Source organism: Spermophilus citellus (genome assembly GCF_964194105.1).
Source record: "Spermophilus citellus genome assembly, chromosome: 4".
Lineage (NCBI taxonomy): Eukaryota > Metazoa > Chordata > Mammalia > Rodentia > Sciuridae > Spermophilus > Spermophilus citellus.
In genome coordinates, this window is record NC_138185.1 from 34,795,221 (window position 1) to 34,815,808 (window position 20,588).

Below are 20,588 nucleotides of genomic sequence, written 5' to 3' on the forward strand. Positions count from 1 at the left end.
TCCTCCAGATACGCTTTGTGCGTATGTCAATGTTTATGTCTGCGTGTTCACATAGAGGTGGTGAGGTTTGCCTTAACACAATTCAGTCCTAGTGCATGTATTGCTACACTGCTTTGGTTATTTAAAAATTGACAATATGACCTGAGAATTAGTTTCATGACCATTCATTTAGATTCAGATTTGCTTCTTTCTTTTACCGGAAATAGCCTCATAGTCTTATTTTGTGTGGATGTACCTTCCTTCCTGGGACTGGGGCCCTGCTGTGGACATTTCCATACGTAGATGCGGACACTTTACAAGTTCCAAATTCAAACCTTTACAGACATCATTTTCCCGGGTCTTGATTGCCAGTTTTTAAGCCTGTACTTTCTTCGCACATGCAGTGGGGCTCTCTATCCCTTTTATGTACTTGTGATACCTGGACCTTTTTTTTTTTTTTCCACTGAATCTTGGAAAGATCTTGAAATCAAAATTGGAGCCAAACTAGAAATCTAGTGTCAACTCCAGAATGGAAGTAAACCACTGATTAGCAAAGAAAGTACAGAAACACACATAGAAAACAATGTCTCGTTCTCTGGAAGGATGCAATTCCGTTGCCAATCTTTGCTGTTCAGCACTGTACTTCTTGGAACGCTTTTTTTTTCCAGTTACAGTTCATCTGAGGACATTTGAAAGATTCTTCCAATTATAGTGCACTTTACTATTAATCAGGAAAGACAATTATATTTTCTTCAAGAAGATTCTAGATAGCTTTGTTGTTCAATTGTTACCTAATTATTTCACTAAAATAAGAGGTTGGGTAGGAAATCAGCACCCTAGGATGTATGAACACTGTGATCGGGGTAAAGCAGTAAATGATTCTGATTTAATGACCATGTCTTTGTTGACTAAAACTAATGTCAGTAATTTTTTTTTTAATTTAATTTTCTTTTTTCACGTGGTGCTCAGGATCGAACCCAGTGCCTCACACATGCTGGGCAAACGCTCTACCACTGAGCTACAACCCCAGCCCGTCAGTAATTTTTTAATGTGTCTCTCTGATGAGTTTTAAGAAATATATTGTAGACGCTGAATCTGAAGTGCAAAGACTATTTCTCATCATGCGATTTCAGAAGACCCTTGACATTGATTTTTCTCAACGTCTGTGCCTGTTTGCTTAACAGGGCACTGTGTGGTGAGTCTGATCAAGTGGACATCATTTGCTCTCGTCCCAGACCTCTCTGGTGAGTACTCTGCACCTAGTGGTGAAGATTTATTGGTGGTGGAGTTCTAGAACTTTCTGTCTGGAAAAGGAATCTCTTCTTCCACACTGTTGCCCCATCTGGAGCCTCTTGAAACTTGTTCACGCTGTTTTCCTTGATGTGGTGGGGTGTTCAGCAGAATCTCTTAGGATTTTCTAGGTTTCAGTTCATTCATTCTATGCTGACTTGAGCACTACAGCTTTTGTTAGATATTCTACTTGGTGTCTGTGGTAGCGTTGCCTGGTCCTAGTAAGCAAGAGGTGCATTTGAGGTTTTCATCCTCCACAGTTCTTTCTGAGGGAAAACATATATGACTCTTTGGTCCTATGCGGGTTTTACTGTGAAGGTTTCCACCAACATGAAAACTCACAGCCAAGCTCATTGTCAGCTAAAATCCTCCACCTGGAGACAACTACCTGCAGGGATAATGTCCGTAAATTCTTCCAGTGGTCCCCAAATGTTCTATTTCACAAACCTTTCATAAAATGCCCAAATGGGAACTGGAACTATCTTTATATTGTCAATTTGTTTTATTTACTGGAACTTGCCAATGCTTTATGCTAGAACCAGATTCCTAATCAACACAAGAGTATTTTTTTTTCTGACCTCATAATCATCTTGCTGTTTTCTAATTGCAGCAATATATATATATATATATATATATATATATATATATATGTATATTTATATATATATTTAAAAAGTATCCCTTATCCCTTCTTTCTTGGAGGGATAAGAAGTCATTTTATAGTGATCATGCAGATCAGCAGCTTTGCTGTTCTCCCTATAGGAGAGGTCAGTGTCCCAGGCTTTCAACACCAGTGAGTTTGTCTTCAGTGTGCTGTGTGTCACATCAGATACCGTATTACCTTCTGCCAGTGCCTATGGCTGACTTCCTTCCGGCCTTTCTGTGAGGGGAGGGAGGGAGTCGCATAACCTGACACTTAATGATGACAGATGACATGAGAATACCAAGAAAGTAGATTTATTATCAAATGTTCCTCCCTATTTTTAGTAGAGTGTACTATATTTTACTGTTCTCTGAAGATGACTCATAAGCCTTGTCTTTGTAGGCAAAGCAGAGTTGAGGGGTGCTGAGAATTTTAGTGACCTTAAATCAGTATAGACATATCATCTACTTTTTACTCCTTTTTTGGGCTGTTCCCTTTCCTTGTAATTGTTGTATCCTGAAATAAGTCCGTTTTTCATCAGCTGCATTATGAATGGTTCCTATGAAGAATTATGTGTTTAATAAATATAAATACTTGATTCAAGCAGAAGGAAAGGGAGGAGGAGGAGGAAGAAGAACAACAACTCCACAACTTAGAAGTGTTTTTTTTAATTATTATTATTAAATATTTTAAGTTGAAAGTAAAAATCACTTTACATTAAGTGCATTTGATTTTACAAAAACTTTGGATGATATCAGGTTTTAGGTCAACAGATGTTGGGTGTTTGTGTCAGTCTTGCCCTCCTCCCCCAAAGAGAATAAATACATCCTTGTATTTCCTTCCATCCTCTCCTAAATATCAGAAAATTTAGTCTCTACTCAAGCACCATTCAAATGTTGGATATTTTATTAGTTTTAAAAATATTGAACTGAAATCTGATAATTTGAAAAATGTCTTCCCATACTTAAATCTGGAAACATCTAGACCCTAGAACCTGAATTTATCTGGGTCTGCCTTATTTCCCCATGATTCCAACAGTAAGCAACGCTGATTGATATGGTAGTCCTAATTCTAATTTTTTCTTTCTTTTCTTTCTTTCTTTCTTTCTTTCTTTCTTTCTTTCTTTCTTTCTTTTCTTTTCTTTTCTTTTCTTTTCTTTTCTTTTCAGGCCTTTTAAATCCACTGTAGGGATTCAGAATATATTTTTAACTCCTGTAGTGGTGTATTTTTTTCTTGCTTATTTGTGTCACATTAAACTTAGCTTATTATCAGCATTAATTAATAAACTACTAAAATTTTTAAAAAATTAGATAAAGAACAAAGTAACTATTCTTGGATGAATTATCTGTATCCTTGCATTGCTGGCTTCAGACTAACTTTTGCTGATGATGAGGAATTTATTAGTCTAATCAAACCAAAGACTGCTTTCAAGTTTGATGAAAAGAAAGAAAGTAACCTGATAACTTCTTTCATGTAGGATTTGAGTTTGAAAGTCATGATATTCTTTTGAAAAACTTACTTAATACGTGTTTGGGGTGTTGCGATCCTCTGTGAATGCTTTTATAATTGTTCTTATTAAGTATTGATTATATACGGAGTTTTAACATAAGTGTTAGGTATACAGCTCACCAAAACTTGGTGTTGACTTCACTTTCTTTTTATCTGTACTTCAGAGCTTTACACACTTTCCTGGCCTGTCTACTGTCATGCCTGGAGAGACAGATACGTTGTACCATCAGTTACTATCGTTTTTCTAGATTTGAGACCTGGAGGTCTTAAAGTTGCTGCAGTAGTCTTTAGGAACCATGTTTTATTAAGCCATGGATATTGCAGTTACTTTCAAACTCTATAGTGTCACTGATATTTCTTCTTTACCCCTGGCACAACAAGAGCAACCACAGATATCTATGGCTTCTCATTTTCTTAGAGCACCTTCTTACATGCTGGTAGTCTCGAGCTGAGCTCTCCAGAAGCAGACCTGAGATGAGGCACAAGTACTTTATTAAGCCAGGGCTCCCAGGGGAACTAGTGAATGGGGGAAGGGAAGAAGCCAAGTAGGGGAATGATTTAAGCAAAATTCCTTCCTTACCATGATCCCTGGGACAATTCTGTAGCACGGTTGCTCCAGAGAGTGTGTTCCTGGCATTGAGACCTGGCTTTCCCATTTGGCTGTGGGCAGGTAGGAGAGGGACCATAAACTTCCCAACATTTCTGCTCTCCAAACAGAAAGCAGCTCCAGGGTTGAAAGGAGTTCTTCTTAAGAAGTTTTGAGAGCCATCTTTTGGAAGCCAAGCCTACAAAAGCTGGGAGATGGGTATCAGGTTGATCAGTTATCAGGGATCCAGTGGGTGTGTGGGGCAGGACACTGAGAGGGTGTGGTGCACAGAACAACACACCATCTCACTTGCTTCCTCCCTCCTGAGCCACATTCTGCATCTCTTTGGCCATTTCTTGGTGTGAATTAAGAAGCTGTGTAAAATTCATTTTCTTCCCTTGAGGACGTAGTAAGCTACTGCTATAAAAAATCTAAGTCCTAAAATAATTGCAGTGTGGAGAGAAAGCTAGGTAATTTTCAGCAAGTAGAATTTGTGCATATATTAAGTTAGGAAAATAAAATCTAGAATTTCAAAACCTTCCTTAAATGAATGCCATCATGAATAATATTCTCAGTGTCCTGTAAGAAGAAATAAGGATATTCTGTGGTGGATAGTTATTCTTGCTAGAAGTATTTCCAAGCATACATGTTAAATTTATTATTTTTTGGCTCTCATGTCTTTTAACCATCTTCTACTTCTTAGGAGACAATTTCTATCCAAATCATAACAGGCCCTGACTTTAGGTACACAATGAGCATTCAGCTCACTTTCTTTCTTGTGACCTCACAACCTTCAATGAGAAATGGTTGAAATGCCAGCTATGTAAGAGTTTGGTGAAATGTGCTCCATTCGGCAAACTTATTTACTGTGGAATGCATTAAAAAAAAAAAAGAAGAAGAACTGATGGATAAAGGACTAGCTATTGAAGAAAGGTAGTAGAATAAAATATTAATTGTAGCTGGGCATGATGGCGCACACCTGTAATTCCAGCGGCTCAGGAGACTGAGGAAGGAGGATCATGAGTTCAGAGCCAGCCTCAGCAAAAGTGAGGAACTAAGCAACTCAGTGAGACCCTGTCTCTAGAAACAATACAGAATAGGCTGTGGGTGTGACTCAGTGGTTGAGTGCCCTTGAGTTCAGTTCCCGGTATGATACCTCCTCCCCACAAATGAATAAAATATTGATTGTTAGAATCTAGGTAGAAGGGATATGGTCATACCCATCCACTGAATGCGTGTATATACAGAAACACAGAAATAACAACAACAACAAAAACAAAACAAAACAAAAAAAACCAAAAAACCCCAGAAACGACCTTATTTATTTTAAAATAAAATGTTAGAGAAAAGAAGTATTAACTAACAATGATAGCAGGATTATGTGAGGTTTGAAAACAAAATGTCAGCTTTCTATTCTGGAAAATGCTTAAGGCTTGTCCTGTTTTTCAGTTCAACTTTTCAAAGGTTGTATTAGCATTATTATTTGTTCCAGCTTCAGTTTCCCCCCAAGGTTTGGAGAAACTGGAAAAGGTCTGACAGTCTCGTATAGAATATTGTCTCAGATTTTAGCTGTTGCCTTTGTATTTTATAGTTTCCTGGATTAAGGTCTTCATGTATTGCTTGCGGGTGTGAGCATGGTGAAGTCCTTGTAATTTTATTTCCCAGGGGCCCTGCTGGTGGTGACAGTAAGGACTTATTCTGAAGACGGGAGTTCTTGTCCTCTCACCCACTCTGTATACTCCCATCTTAAATTGAATATCCTGAATCTCTTCCAGACCTGAAATAGGGGCTCCCCCACCAAAACACTCCCCCAAATTGGAATTGATTCCTTTGTTTGTTGTATTTCTATAAAAGAGAGGGGGAGAAATGAGCAAATTCAATTCATCTTTGTAATACTTTTTGAGGTTCTGGGAGATACATCTATGAAATATTGATAAAACCATTGGAAATTGTTGCATTTGAAAAGCTTTTATCTGATTTTCTTAAAGAGAGAAACAGGCATCTCATATTGTCCTCAGGCAGGAAAATGCAGTTTGCTGAGGACTGAGGACCAAAATACACTTTCCCAGGAGGGGAACCAGCCAGTGACCTTGGGCTGCAACCACCTGGCAAATCAGCTGCTTCATTCCTTTCCATATTTCTTGGCCTGTGGGGGGAATCAAGTGTCACCAAATCAGGAAGAGAGCAGTTGGAGGAAGACTCCAGCAGCTCTTTTGGTGACAGTGCTGACATGATCTCTTGACCTTTCCCATATGACTGGAGGACTTAGGATTTTATAACCAGGATTCAGGTAGCTTATCATGAAAAAAAAATAAGCTGTAAGAAATTGATATGATTGTACTGTCTTTATACCCCATGAATAATAATACAGTGGTCTAGAATTTGGAGAATTCCAAATGCAGTAATTCTGCATTGGGGATATTGGGTTCTTATTGAACCTACAAAAAAAAAAAAAAAAAGAATTCTACCCAGCTTTCCTTAAGAAATTACAAGTTTGTTGAAAAACTGATGATTTAAGTTTGTCACCTGGCTATTCATCGTAGTGTGGAAGTATGTGAACTCTGAAGTCTGGGACCTTGGTTTCCCCATCTTTAAAATGAGCACAATATCACCTAATTCATTGGGATTTGGAAGTATGGGCAAGGAGATGGCACATAGAGGAACTATCTCATTGCAAATACTCAGTATCCTCATTCCAGTGTTTCTTCTGTTTTTTTTTTTCATGTGCATGTTGATATACAGCAGAACTGTCTTATGATGCTCAGAATTTCTCCTTGTATTTCTCTTTCTTTGTAGCCTTCTGCTTCTCCCCTCCCCCTTACAAATATAAAAAGAATAAAGGGCCTGCAAGGGACTAGCAGGGTCTTGAGAAGCTTAAGGATCCACACTGTTCTCACTTTGGGGCCCTTCTCTGACCTAATGATGCCCTCTGAGACTTTATGGAGTAACATTAGTGGGGATTCTAGGTTGCATAGTCCTGCTCCTTTTCTGTAGGGAAGACCATCTCTATCTCCAAACCACTTGCTTCTCATGCGTTTCCACTCCTTCTTCTCACCAGCATTAGTGCCTTACCTAGTGCTCATTTCTGCCACCCACCCCACCCTCGGGGTCTTCAGTCTTACTAGAAAACCTGGGTTACTTTGCCTTGTCTCTTCTTCTTCCCCCTGCTGTCTCTCTTAATAGAAGTGAATTCAGTTTAAATTAACCATTTGGAACTGAACAATTTAGTGCCATTTAGTACACTATAATCTTATTCAACTACCTATCTAGTTCCAAAATATTTTTATAACCCGTCTTCCCCTGCAAAAACCATACCCAGTAAGCAACTGTTCTCCATTTTTCCTTTCCCTAGCCCCTGAAAACTACCAATTTGCTTTGTATCTACATGGATCCACCTATTTTAAGTATTTTATATAGTCATTTAAAATGTGGCCTTCAGTCCGTAACTTCTTTGATGAGGAATAATGTTTTAGAAGCTCTCTCATGTGATAGCATATGCCACTATATTGTTCCTTTGGATAGCTGAATAACAATGTCATTCATGTATATATATGACATACGTATGTATATGTGTATTTGTTTATCTGTTGGTAGACATTCAGCTGTTTCCATTGTTTGGCTACTGTGAGGAGTACTGGAATGAATGTGTGTATACATGTATTTGTTTGAGTCCAAGTCTTCAACTCTTTGTATCTTCCTAGGAATGGACTTCCTGGCTTATATGGTAATTCTATATTTAGCTATTTGAAGGGCTACAGAACTGTTTTCCATAGTGGCTGCCCCATTTTAGATGCCTACCAGCAACCATGAAAGTTCCAATTTCTCTGTATCCTTTCCAACACTCATTTTTCCTTTGCTGTGGTTGTTTTTATTATAGCCTTCCTAGTGAGTGTAAAATTGTACCTCATTGTGGTTTTGATTTGTATTCTTAATGACTAATGATATTTGTGTCTTTTCACTTCCTTGCTGGCTATGTGTACGTCTTCCTTGGAGAAATGTTCTATTCACATCCTTTGCCTGTTGGTAGGGGGAAGCGATACTAGAGATTGAACCCAGGGGTGTCTACCACTGAGCTACCTCTCCACTACTTTTTATTTTTTATTTTAAGACAAGTTCTCACTGTTTCTGAGGCTGACCTCAAACTTGAGATCTTTCTGCCTTAGCCTCACAAGTAGCTGAGGTTATAGGTATGTGTCATTCTGCCCGGCCCTTTGCATTTTTTAAAGTCAATTGTTTGCCTTTTTGTTGTTAAATTAGTTATAGGTGTTTTTATATATACTAGATAATTGGTCCTTATCAGTTATGACTTGTAGATATTTTATCCTGTTTTGTTGGTTGAATTTTAACTTTCTGCAAAATGTCTTTCAATGCATAAAATTTTTAATTTTGATGAAATAATTTTTTACTTGTCTCTTCAATAATTGTCCAATTTAAGATCTATTTATATTTCATTGATGTGTTTAAGAATCCAGGGATATAAAGATTTATCCCATGGTTTCTTCTAAGACTTGTATGTTTGTAGTTCTCAAATTTAGGTCATCAGTCTGTTTTGCCTATGCTATGAGGTAGAGGTCCAAATTCATTTATTTGCCTGTGGATATCCCCAGTTGCCCCAAGACCATTTGTTGGAGGGACTCTTCTTTCCTTATTGAATGACCTTAATATCCTTTTCAATAATCCATTGGCCAGAGAGAGATGTGTGGGTTTATTTTTTGACTATCAATTCTCTTCCATTGTTCTACATGTCTATTTGTTGATTATTGTGTTTTTGTAGTAAGTTTTGAATTCAGAAAATATGAGTCCTCCAGCTTCCTTTTTTTACTATTATTTTATTTATTCACAGGTCCTGAACCTTCTCTTTTTATTATTGTTTTGTACTCTAGTGATTCTTTTATTGTGACATTACATTTTGGGAGAAGGCAGCAACCCCAGTTCATAGACATATGCCCTGTGGGGTTATTTTACACATACTAGAATCCAGAAGCCCCTCATTCTTCCTGTCAATCCATAGAAACCTTAATGCAAACTGCATCCGTGTTATTCAAAGCAAAGACAATGCACAGACAGTGGATTTAAGCTGCTTATTACCAGGTGGCCCTGTTCCAGGGGCCTTTTGAAAAAGATCAAATGTGCAACCTTCATATTTGCAAAGATAACTAGACATCATACTGATTGATGCACATGTTCAACTTTATTAATTGTCATCTTCAGTTGCATAAATCATTTTTTAAAACCCTCTTATGTAAAAGAAAGTTGTGATGTAGACATTAAAATCAAGTAACATAACAGAATAGTGGGGAGACAGAGCAAGGTGAGTTTTCTGGCATTATTTGCTGAGATGAGTCACATTTGTTTCCAGTGTATTTGACCTCTAGTCCATTCCTTTGAGAGTTGCGGGAACCATGTGGGATTTTCCTTTTGGAAAGAACTCTTAGCTGTGAATCCTCAGCAGCTACTCTTTAAGCATTTCCAGATGGTCCTCAAAGTCCTCATCTAGTGAATTGCTCCTACTGACTAGAAGAAAACTGTTTTAACCCCTGCGTGTCTTGACAATGAGAAGATGTGATAAACACATAGGTTCTTTGGCTGACCTTCCTTAAAATATGGTTAGAGACATGCATATGCATGTGTATGTGTGTGCATATGTATTAGCCACTCATGAGCCTAGAACATAGAGTGGAAAACTCAACTGTGCAGGGAAAGCTGTTTGGATTAGATGAACTAAACTGAGTATCAAGAAATGGGCTAGAGCAAAAGACCCAGGGCCATCTACAATGATATGGGATGTTCCCTGCTGGCTGGTACAGGTCTTCCTGAAGCTCAGATGTTTCTTTGTGTGCAGGTAAGAGAGGTGCTTTCCTTTCCAGGGGCCTAGGTTGGGAGGAGAGTTCTGGAGAAGATAGGGTGAAGCTCCTGAGTCCTTCCTGCACTGAAAAGACTTGGCAGAGCTATCTGGAAGTGCAGCCCACCCTGGATCCCCCTCCAAGAACTGTTGAGAGAAATGAAGGGAGCAGATCCCTGAGGGACAACAGATGTCACTGGCCTGACTTAGGTACCAGCTGGAGCAGACCTCTAAAGTCAGAATAGCTTGGTTTTCAAGTCTTTGCTGGAGCATGTGCTATCATTGTGAAGATAAAATTTCCATCTGCTGCAAACAACTACATAAAACAGAGTGCTGAAAACATAGTAAATGCTGAATAAATAGAAACCTTTTGTTGTTGTTGTTAAATATACCAAAGGGGTGATTCCTAAAGTTGCTCTATATGGCAGTCTTTTTCTAGTATTTCCAGGGAAAGTATAGACTACAACCTCCTGTCTCCTGCATCCAGTGAATTCCTTACAGGAAACAAGTCCTTCGAAGGACTAGCAACAGTAAAATCTCATTTAAACAGGTACAAAAATAAACTCCCTTTCTTGAAAATGTGCTTCCCTTAAAGTGATGAGATTTTCTTTTCTTTTTTTTTTTTTTTTACTTTGATACATTTAATACACTTGAAGATATTTCAACAGCAAAGGGGGAAGCTTTTGTGATTAAAAATTTTTGATGAATGTTTGGCTTAAAATACATATCCTAAATTGGGAATAAAGAGTGACCATCAGGGCAGAAGGTTGGGAATTTATTACACATTTTTTTTTCTCCCATAAGCAGTGAAAATTGGTTGGGGCTCCCATAGTAAAATAGCACAGACTGGGTGGCTCATATCCTCAGTTTGGAAGGCAGGACACCCACAATCAGAGTATTGGCAAGGGTGGTTTCTCTTGAGGCCTTTCTCCTTGGCTTCTAGATGGCTGTTTTCTTACTGGGTCCTCACATGGTCTTCCCCCTGTGTAGATACATCGCTGATGCTTCTTATGTGACTAGATGTCATCTGCTTAAAAGGACATCAAACAGATGGGATTATTTCTACCCTGGCAGCCTATTTCTAACTGAATCACTTCTTTGAAGATTCTGTTTTTAAATACATGTGCTTTTAGAAGACTGGGGGTCAAGGCATCAACAGTTGAATTGCAGGTAGAGACAATAAAATTCAGTGCCCAACTGGTAGCACAGGGTAAAGAAAGACAGAAAAAAGATAGAAGAGCCAGAAAAGTGGGCCATGAGGATAAGGAAAATTTGTACAGGTTAATCTGTGGACTGATAATGGGAAGAAACTACTTTCCTAATTGATCAGTGTATGAGTTAGGGTTTGCTGCATAATAAACTACCCCCAACACAAGGTAGCTTAAAAAAGGAGCTCATAATTTCATGGGTTGGCCATTTGGACTGGCCTTTGCTGTGAAGTTGTTTCGACTTCCGTTGGGCTCACTTATGTGACTCTGGTTAGCTGCGAGTTTGTTGAGGCCTGACTGGTCTAGGATTGCCTTTGTTGGGCTGGTTCATTTCTCCTGCATGTGGCTCTTGCCTTCTGGCAGGGTCGGAAGACTCCTTCCCATAACAGTAACAAAGTACTGAGAGCAAAAGTGCCAAAGCACATACCAGTATTTCTGCCACATTTTCCTGAAGTGAATCATAGGCCAGCCCAGATTCAAGAAGTGGGAAAATAGACCTTTTCAGGTAAATAAAAAAGCAAAGTTTGGGGGCCTATTATATTTTATGATCATAACAGATTTTGTCTATACTCATAAATCAGAAAGTAACGATCTAGAAAGGAATTACGAGTTCATTTATATATGGATGGTCACTCTTTATTCCCAAATTGGGATATGTAGTTTAAGCCAGACATTTCTTACACCCCTGGATGTCTTATTTTTCTGCAAGACTTGGTGTCTCCAGCTCACTGTGAGAGAGCCTAGTCGGAGGAGATCTGGGTGAAAGCTGTTCTTTTCTTTTATCCTTAGATGGTAGCTCCTGTGGGTTAGGTGGCCTGGTGGAAACCTCCAGCCCTTAACTCTTGGAGTTGAGCCTCCTGAAGCTCTGACAGAAGAATGGGGTCTCTTGGGGCTTGTGTCCAGAGAGTAGATTTAGAAAATTCAACTGTAACACTTTATATGAGAGAACATGGTGCATATAAACCTTCTTAGAGAGCTTTACCTCCTGCTCACCAGATTTGCTAATCTATACTACCCACTGGGGCTCTGTTTAGGGAGCCCTCCCTCTTATTAATTAAATGCTTCATATGAAATTGCTGTTTATAACAGCTCTTCTTTTGTCCTGTTGTAGAGTCAATTTCCATGGAACAGAGAACAATCTATCTGCGCCTTGTAGGGCAGAGAAAGTACACTAGTGTATAAAAACCCAAAATTCCAATATGAAAATTATTTTCCTGGGAAAGCAAAATTAAATCTATTTTTTTAGTACATACATAAACCTATAAAAACCATTTGGCAGATTCTTACATATATATATATATATATATATATATATATATATATATATATACACACACACATATATAAACACTTACTGAAGGATTCCTATAATTTTTCTCCTCGTTTTTTTCCTCCAAGAGAATAAAAATATACTTCTACTCAAATACTTGTACATGAATATTCTTAGAAGTTTTAGTTATCATGGCAAAAACTAAGAAAATATATCCACTGAAAGATGATGGACACATTAAGATGCATGTCTGCAATGGGATGCAGCTTTGCAATAAAAAAGCAGCAGGTTACTGACACAATGTGGAAAAACCACAAAAATATGACCTGTGTAACTCTATATTGTGTATAGCCAGAAAAATGAGAAGTTATACTCCATTTATGTATGATGTGTCAAAATGCAATCTACTGTCATGTGTAACTAATTAGAACAAATTAAAAAATTTTGCTGAATGAAAGAGACCCCCCCATAAAAGCATAAATGCACTTTCTACTTACAGAATGTTCTAGAATATTCTAATTTAATTTTCAGCTACAGAGCACAACAGTGGCTACTTACATTTTGTGTGTGTGTGTGTGTGTGTGTATGGTTTGGGAGGAAGGTGAGGGCAACGGGGCCTGAAATAGCTTTTGGACTGATGGACAAGACTATGATGTCTATAATATCTTGATTTTCCTGCTAGTTACTTGGGTGCATTTTATTGTACAAAATATAAACCTCAGTGAATGGCAATTTGGGAGGAATACTCATGTTTCTCAAAATATATTAGGGCGAGGTAAAATTTTTGTGATCATCAAAGGTAGAATTAAACTTAAAAACTTGAGTAAAGGTTAAAGCTTTCTAGAAGCTCTGTTAGAGCTGGAGATCACTAATTTGTCTCTCAACTGTCCAATGTTAGAAACGGCGGGGAAGAATCAGCAGGAAAACCAAGGCAGGAACAGTGGTGCATGCCTGTAATCCCAGCTACTCCAGAGGCTAAGGCAGGAGCATCTTAAGTTTGAGACCAGTCTCAACAATTGAGCAAGACCCTGTCTCAAAGTTAAATTAAATAAAAGGCCTGGGAATGTAGCTCATTGAGGGTGCCCCTCAGTTGAATCCCTAGTAGCACTCCAAAAAAAAAAAAAAAAAAAAAGTTAAGAAAACCATTTAGTCTCATCATATTGTAGACCTGGCTCATGGAACTAAGGCAGCATCTTTTTCATTAAAGGTAAATTTGGGCAATTCATTAACAGAAATGTGAAAACTTTTAACCTACGTAGCTGAATTCAGATACAGCTGGGTAAAGTTAGTATCAGCATATTAAAATGAGTTAAGACTGGGCTTATTGTTTCTAGATCATAATGGTCACCAAATATTATTCTTTGATGAAAACCAGAGTGTTAAAAGTTGGCAAATGTTTTATGTATACCTTGTGAATTCTGAAGGGGACAAAAGTAAATAAGAACAAGAGAAAAATATTTCCTTCAAATGATTTGGAACTATCCACTTTAGTCAGGTAGAACTTACTGCTAAAATCCTGTTTCAGCCTGTTCATTCTTTGATTGTTTAAAAGATAAAGCTGAGAGAAAAAAATATTTTGTCATATGTTTATTTGGGTTCAATGCTGGATGTAACTTAATAAGAACAACTTCTTTTCTTTAAGGATCAAAGAGCTTATTAATTCCCAGATGTCAGCTATGCCTGCAGAGTGCTAGAGACAGTGATTAGACCGTCAAAGACTGGTGACGCTAAAATGGAAAGCAGATTTTGTTTTACTCTTAGCCAAATTGTAGTCTATTTGGAATGATGAAACTGTATCTCATTTTAGTGTTATTTTGATAAGCCAGAAATGAGTTTCAGATTTCACCTTTATAATGTTTTATTATTAAATATGCTGATCTAAGCAAATTTTTCTCTTTTCATTATTGTTTTCTAAATGGTCACTTTTTGTATTTTATATCTATTGCTTATTCATTGAATTAAAAAGATAGTTATTATTAAGTATCTACAATGTACCAAGCAAGGTTCTTAGCATTTGGAAGAGAGCAGTAAGCAAGACACATTTTGGTTCTTATAGAGGAAAAAAATATTTTTCTAATAGGAGGAGATAGATAATAAAAAAGTAAACAAATGTAAAAGCAAGATACTTTGATGTAGCAAATGCATTAAGAAAATAACTTGGGTCAATATGATTGTGGCTGACAATTGCACTGTAGGTGATCCATTTGGAGTTGGAGTCAAGCATGATTTTTTGTATTACAAATGTGACATTGAAGCTGACACCCAGATGATGCAAAACAAAGGAATATTAAGAACTAGGGCCAGAACTTTTTATACAGAGAGAATAGCAAGAGCAAAGGTCCTGAGATAGAAATGAACTTAGTGTGTTCAAAAAAACAACACCCAGTGAGAACCTTATGGGGAGTACAAGGCAGATGAAGTCAAAGAAGTAGGTAGCAGAGAGTTCCCTTTAGACCTAGGTAAGGAGCAGTGTTTATTGTTGCTATTTGTTGTTTTTGTAAAGAGGAATGAGAATTTTTGGTAGACATGATCTGATTTACATTTTAGTGAATTAGTCTCTCAGTGGAAAATGAATTGGAAGTGTGCACCTGGAGATAAGAGTGGAAGCAGAAAAGCCAGTTAGGAGACTTTTGGGGAGAAAAGAAAAAAAAAAAACACTTAGACTTGAACGCTGGAGGTGGTGTTGGAGAGAAAACAGGCAGATTTCAGAACTATTTTGAAAGCTGCGCTAGCAGCAGATGAATTGGACCCAGCAAGTGAGGGAAAAAGAGGCATTGAAGGTAACTCGTAGGGTGCCAGATTGAATTTGGGGGGAGAAATTTAAGGAAATGGGAAAACCTAGAGGAAAAATATGCATTTAAAAAAATCAAGTGATTTGCTTTAAACTCTAAAGTTTAATATGTTTATTAAGTATTCAAGTGGAAATGTCAAATAAGCAGTTGGATATATGAGTCTGGAACAGTTGGATATATAAGAGCTAGGAATGGAGACTTAAGTAATGGAAATAGAGATGGTATTTAAAGTGTTGGGGCCATATGTGATCACCCAGGAATAAAAAAGTACGTAGAGATGGGTCATTTGAACACACAGAGGTTAAGCAAACCAAAAGAAGTTAGGATGGAGGATAAGTGGTGTAATGCCAGATTCATGGGACCCCAATAGACCTCCAGGAGCCAAATCTGATGCAATCACACAAGAGTCTTTATTGCAAGCTGAAGCCTGGACTCACAACCGTTTCTGACGAAGTGGTCCCAGGGAGTGAGTCCCAGTCCTTTGTTCAGTGAGATTTTTTTAGGTTTTTGGGGGATACTCTATGCGTCATAACATCACACAGCAAATCATTCCATACTGTGGGAAAATCAAACAACAACTTTTAACATTGATTAGCACATTCGCTGGTGGGAACAAGTTGGGTAGAGGTGATTGGTTAGTACAAGAGGGGGATTCCTTTGAACTGATTAGTTTAAGCCATTAGGGGTGTACATGCTAAACTACATGGTTTCCCAACATGTCATCAACCACCATAAACTACTGGGGGGTCATCTGGCATCCCAGGTATTTTCCCTGTCTCATGCTGATTGGGGGTTGATATGATAGCCTAACTGAGTCAGGGATACCTGGTACTGAAGATCTCTCCTGTTATTTGCAGATAAACAACTCAGCAGGGTGGATATGTGTCTAGAAAGGCTCTGTGGGTTTTTCCAAGGACAAGGGTCACGCCCCCTTCCTTAGGACAGGCCTTGAGGTAGAAGCTGCTGTTATTTATTTTCAAAAATGGAGTCACATCCGTTTCTCAGTGGCTGGTGAGGCAGAAGACTCTACCAGAGTCTGCAATCACTGTCACCATGTAAGAGAATGTTCAGGAGAGAGTGGTTCATTGCATCATACACTGTGAAGCTGGTTGATGGGGACCAAAAGGTGACCACAGAATTTCACAACATGGTGGTCACTGAGGCCCTTGGCAAGAGGGAAGAATTCTGGTTGGAGTGGTTGAAGGGAAAGGAAAAGTGAGGAACTCACCTGTATATGTTGATGCTTTCAAGGGGAAGCCTTAGGGGCGATATTATCATTGAATGGAACATAAGGAGAGTCTAGAGGTATGAGGCAAACATGAGAAAGAGTCATTTTAGAGTGGCGTCAACATACCAAAGAAGAGTTATTGGACAAGGTTTGAGGTTTGTGGTTGAGTTTAGAATGAAGACTGATCAGTTTGGCTGTCAGTTTTTCTCCAGCCTAGTTCAACACCATGACCACAGTTGCTCAGTTGACAGAGAATTAGGTGTGACCATGTTTGGGGAATTAGCAAAATAAGGGAAAGAGAATGAGACAAAGGAGGACATAGCACTTGTAAAGTGTGATGGGCAGTGGAGCTGAGGGTGGGTAAGAAAGGAAGGAGGCTTCAGGGCTGTAATGGGTAAAGAGACTGGTAGAGTCCAGAGTGTAGGTCTCAGTGAGATTGATAATGGTTGGACTTGGAGATCTAATACAGGTGAAGCATCCTCAATGCGAAAACCCCAGATCTGAAATACTATAAAATCTGAAACTTTTTGAATACAACAACTTGGAAATTCCATACCTGACCTCATGTGATGATAGGTTGACTTTAAAACATAGGCTTAGTAGAACTATTGTATAAAATCACCTTCAGGCTATGTGTATGAGGTGTACATAAAACATACATGAATTTCATGTTTAGTCTTGGATTCCATCCCCAAGATATTTTATTATGTATATGAAAATATTCCAAATTGCAAGAAAAAAGTCCATATTCTGAAATACTTCTGGTCCAAGCATTTTGGATAAGGGATAATTAATCTGTAATAGATCAAATAATGATGGATGGGCAGGGTAGGAGGAGTACCTGCATGTGTTTGAAAGGGAGTGTAGCTGCTGCTGCTGTGAACACCAGGCTAACACACACATGTAGGCCTGGGGGACAAAGTTGCATGGAGAGAGAAACCATCAGAGGTTGAAAAGTCAAGGGTCATAACCTCACCTTTATTTTCTACTAGGCTATACATCTTAAAATGTTTTGATCCACAATATTCCAGAAAAATATATTATCGTATCTAGGATCCCTTTGATGGTAGGTAATATAAACTGACAATTTCTGTAACCAAACTTGTCTCTCTAGCAGAAAACCAGGTTTCCATTAACCAGTAAACTATCCATCTTCTAGTCTAGGAATCCAGAAAGACTGTTCTCTTTCCCAATCTTGCTTTTAAAAATCCCTGGGAAGACAGTAAGTGGCTGATCATTGATTTCAAGGCCTACAGCAGAATTAGGGACCAGACAGCTTGGCTGGCAAAGTCCCTATATATAGACATGTTTGGGGGCAGCTAAATCCATAAATGCCTATTACACATACTTCATGACATGAGTAAGAAAGGCTCAGATGAGACCCACTTCATGAACAGACTCTAGTTGGAGAAGAATGAATACAATTTAGACTCCTAATCATTGTTTTTGGCATCTTTCGTGAGTGGCCTGGATTTTGTTATTAACTTACCTTTCCCACTGAGGTCACCAGGGAACTTAGCAGGCTGGGATTGTGTTGATCTATTCCAGGCCAAATATCTCTGTTGCCTAGGTGCCTGGGCTTATCTGTTATTTGTTTGTGTATAAAATCTTTTTATTGAAGTGTAATTAACATACATTTACAAAGCGCACAAATCAGAAGTGAATAGCTCCTTGAATTTTCAGGAAGTAAATGCACCCAGGTAACCAGATAATAAAACAGGATATTCCTAATACCCTAGGATCATTCTCATGACCTCTTCCAGTCACTGTCCCTTCCATTAGCATAACCTCTATCTGGACTTTTTATATCTTAGATTAATTTTGTCTCAATCTTGATGTTTGCACAGGAGAATTCGGTATGGTGAGCAGGAGTTTTGGCAAATGACCTATAGGTCTCTGCTTCCTCTGAGCCTGAAATTCTTGCTACTGTTCTCCTTTCCTTCTCAAAGCAAGGAAAAATAACCCTCCAGCATAAACAACTACATTATACTCAAAGGCTGCCAGTAATTATATAATGATATAAATTGACAGGACACAGGGTCTCCTATCCAGGCTTTTCCTTTGGTGCTTTGTTTTTGTTTGTTTGATTTTTTTTTTCAAATATGAATCTCAGGAACATTTATAATAAGAGTCCTGCAGGGAGCAGCCTACTTAGACTAGGGTTAATTGCAGAAGGTGATGTTTAATCTTTCATTTGTGTATCCATAATAGAGATGGTCCTTCTGATAAAGGTAACACATCTGACTTAAGTGCTCTTCTGTCCTCTGTTGCAGAGCAGGGCTGGGAGATGTCAGGCTCTGAGGCTGGGTTTTCCTGGACTCATTTTGAATTGATGGGAGAGGCACTTATTCCAGACAGGCAGGAGCATTCTAGGGGAGTTTCTATGGAAACTAACAATGTCAGATGAGATCAACGGCTGAATTCTGTTTCCTCCAAAGGCGGCTTAGGTTATATGATTTGGGATAAAAAGTTGGCCTGCAAGAAACAAAAGAATTTCTTTCCCGGGAATGGACCACTGAAATATGTTTTATTTACCCAACAGCACACAGATTGCTGCTGTTATATATTGGTTCAATATGTCACCATGACACCTATGTGATGGTTTTATTTTAGTAACTTCTATAAAGAATGCCTTCATGACACATTTACTATATCCCCAAAATACAGGTTGTAGGATAATGGGACACTCTCCCCTGCGTCTTAAGAGAGAATGAATGAAAATAGACTAGATGAAAGAATTGTAAAAGACCAGCCTTTCTGAATTATATACTTTATTTCTCAATTTTCTCCACTCTGTATTATATATTGGGATATAATTTACACATAGGAAAGATGTGCCGATGCTTGTTCAAAATTTTGTGTCTGTGTATATATTCATATAACCGATTCTCAGATCAAGACGCGTATATGTATGAGTGTACATTAAAATGATCATGTTCATGTCAAACATACTCTTGTATATTCAAGCCTCTATTGACCTCTTGTGGTTAAGGAAATACATGCATACATATGTATATGTGTGCATATTATATATATATATATATATATATATATATATATATATATATATATATAAATTTCTCACTCGTGGTGGTATACTGAGCTTCTTATGTTTTACAGCAAACAACTTGCAAAAACATTTGGAGCAGCTAGGTTCTTAAGCAGAGTTCAATTAAATGAAGAGGGCTTGTGTGTGTGTGTGTCTTGGCAGTGTGGTGTGGAATCCCTGAATCAGATCAGCTGCTTCAGCTATCCATGCATCCATTTACTCACCAAGTGCTTATTCAACTCTTATTATTTATGAAGTGTTGTGCCACATATTATCATTTGCAATCATGGATCAGAGTTGGAACATGCCAGCCTAGAGTTTCTAGACTACAGTAGAAATTAAACAATGCAAGTACTCAATTCAAAATCAGAGTGTTCTGAAGTCTGTAAGAGAGGTGAAGACAATGAGAGGGCCAAGCATCTGTTGGATGCTTGTTGATCTTGTGCATCTTGATGCATCTTGATGCATCTTGATCTGTGCTGGATGTTGAAGAAGAAGGGTTTGGGCCAAGGAGATGATGGGAGACAGAAAAGGACCATTAGGATGTAGGAAAAAAGAAGGAAGTTCTTTGGGTTTCAACACAAAGAGAAGTTAGGGGAGAAAGAGTGGGTGACCAGGATCAAAAGTAAGAATGACCCAGAATGTGATGAAAGAGTTTAGACTTATTCTAGTAGGAATGCTTCTCAGGGCATTACCTGGGGGCTTCATAGAGATGGCCTAGCTGACCTGCTGCCTCAGCATCTCTGGGATGAGGCTCAGCAGTCTGATTTCACATGCCCTCCAGGTGGTTCTTAATGCATGCTCAAGTATGAGAAGCACCATCTCAGACCACAGCTCTTGAGAAGACAAACCATCGATATTGCCAAAGTTTGCCCAACACAAGAGGAATTCTAAGTGTTAACAGAAATTTTGCACAGATATGAATGCTGAACTAAACATAGACCTGTGTCCTTACCATAAGATTCCCAACACCCCAGATATTCTGATGTAGATTATGAACACCCCCCCCCACACACACACACACTATAAAGGGAGCTACAGTATTCAGGATTTTCCAAATTGTTTTTCCATAGAGTCCCTTCTTTTTATTTGTCTCTTAGTATTTTTTTTTCTTGGTGGGGGGTACCTGGGATTGAACTCAGCGGCACTCAACCACTGAGCCACATCCCCAGCTCTATTTTGTATTTTATTT

General features: G+C 38.4%; 1 protein-coding gene across 14 annotated transcripts in view; it reads left to right on the forward strand.

Moving 5' to 3' along the window:
- The window catches only part of PLCB4 (phospholipase C beta 4), a 388,840-nt gene that overhangs the window by 140,447 nt on the left and 227,805 nt on the right, over positions 1 to 20,588 (forward strand). For 10 of the 14 annotated variants that reach the window (XM_081291654.1, XM_081291659.1, XM_081291649.1 and 7 more), the window contains one exon: positions 1,164 to 1,223. The exons of the other annotated variants lie outside the window; for them this stretch is intronic. The gene's annotated coding sequence lies outside the window, so the exon portion shown is untranslated. The remainder of the gene's footprint in view (positions 1 to 1,163; positions 1,224 to 20,588) is intronic. 14 annotated transcript variants of the gene reach the window in all.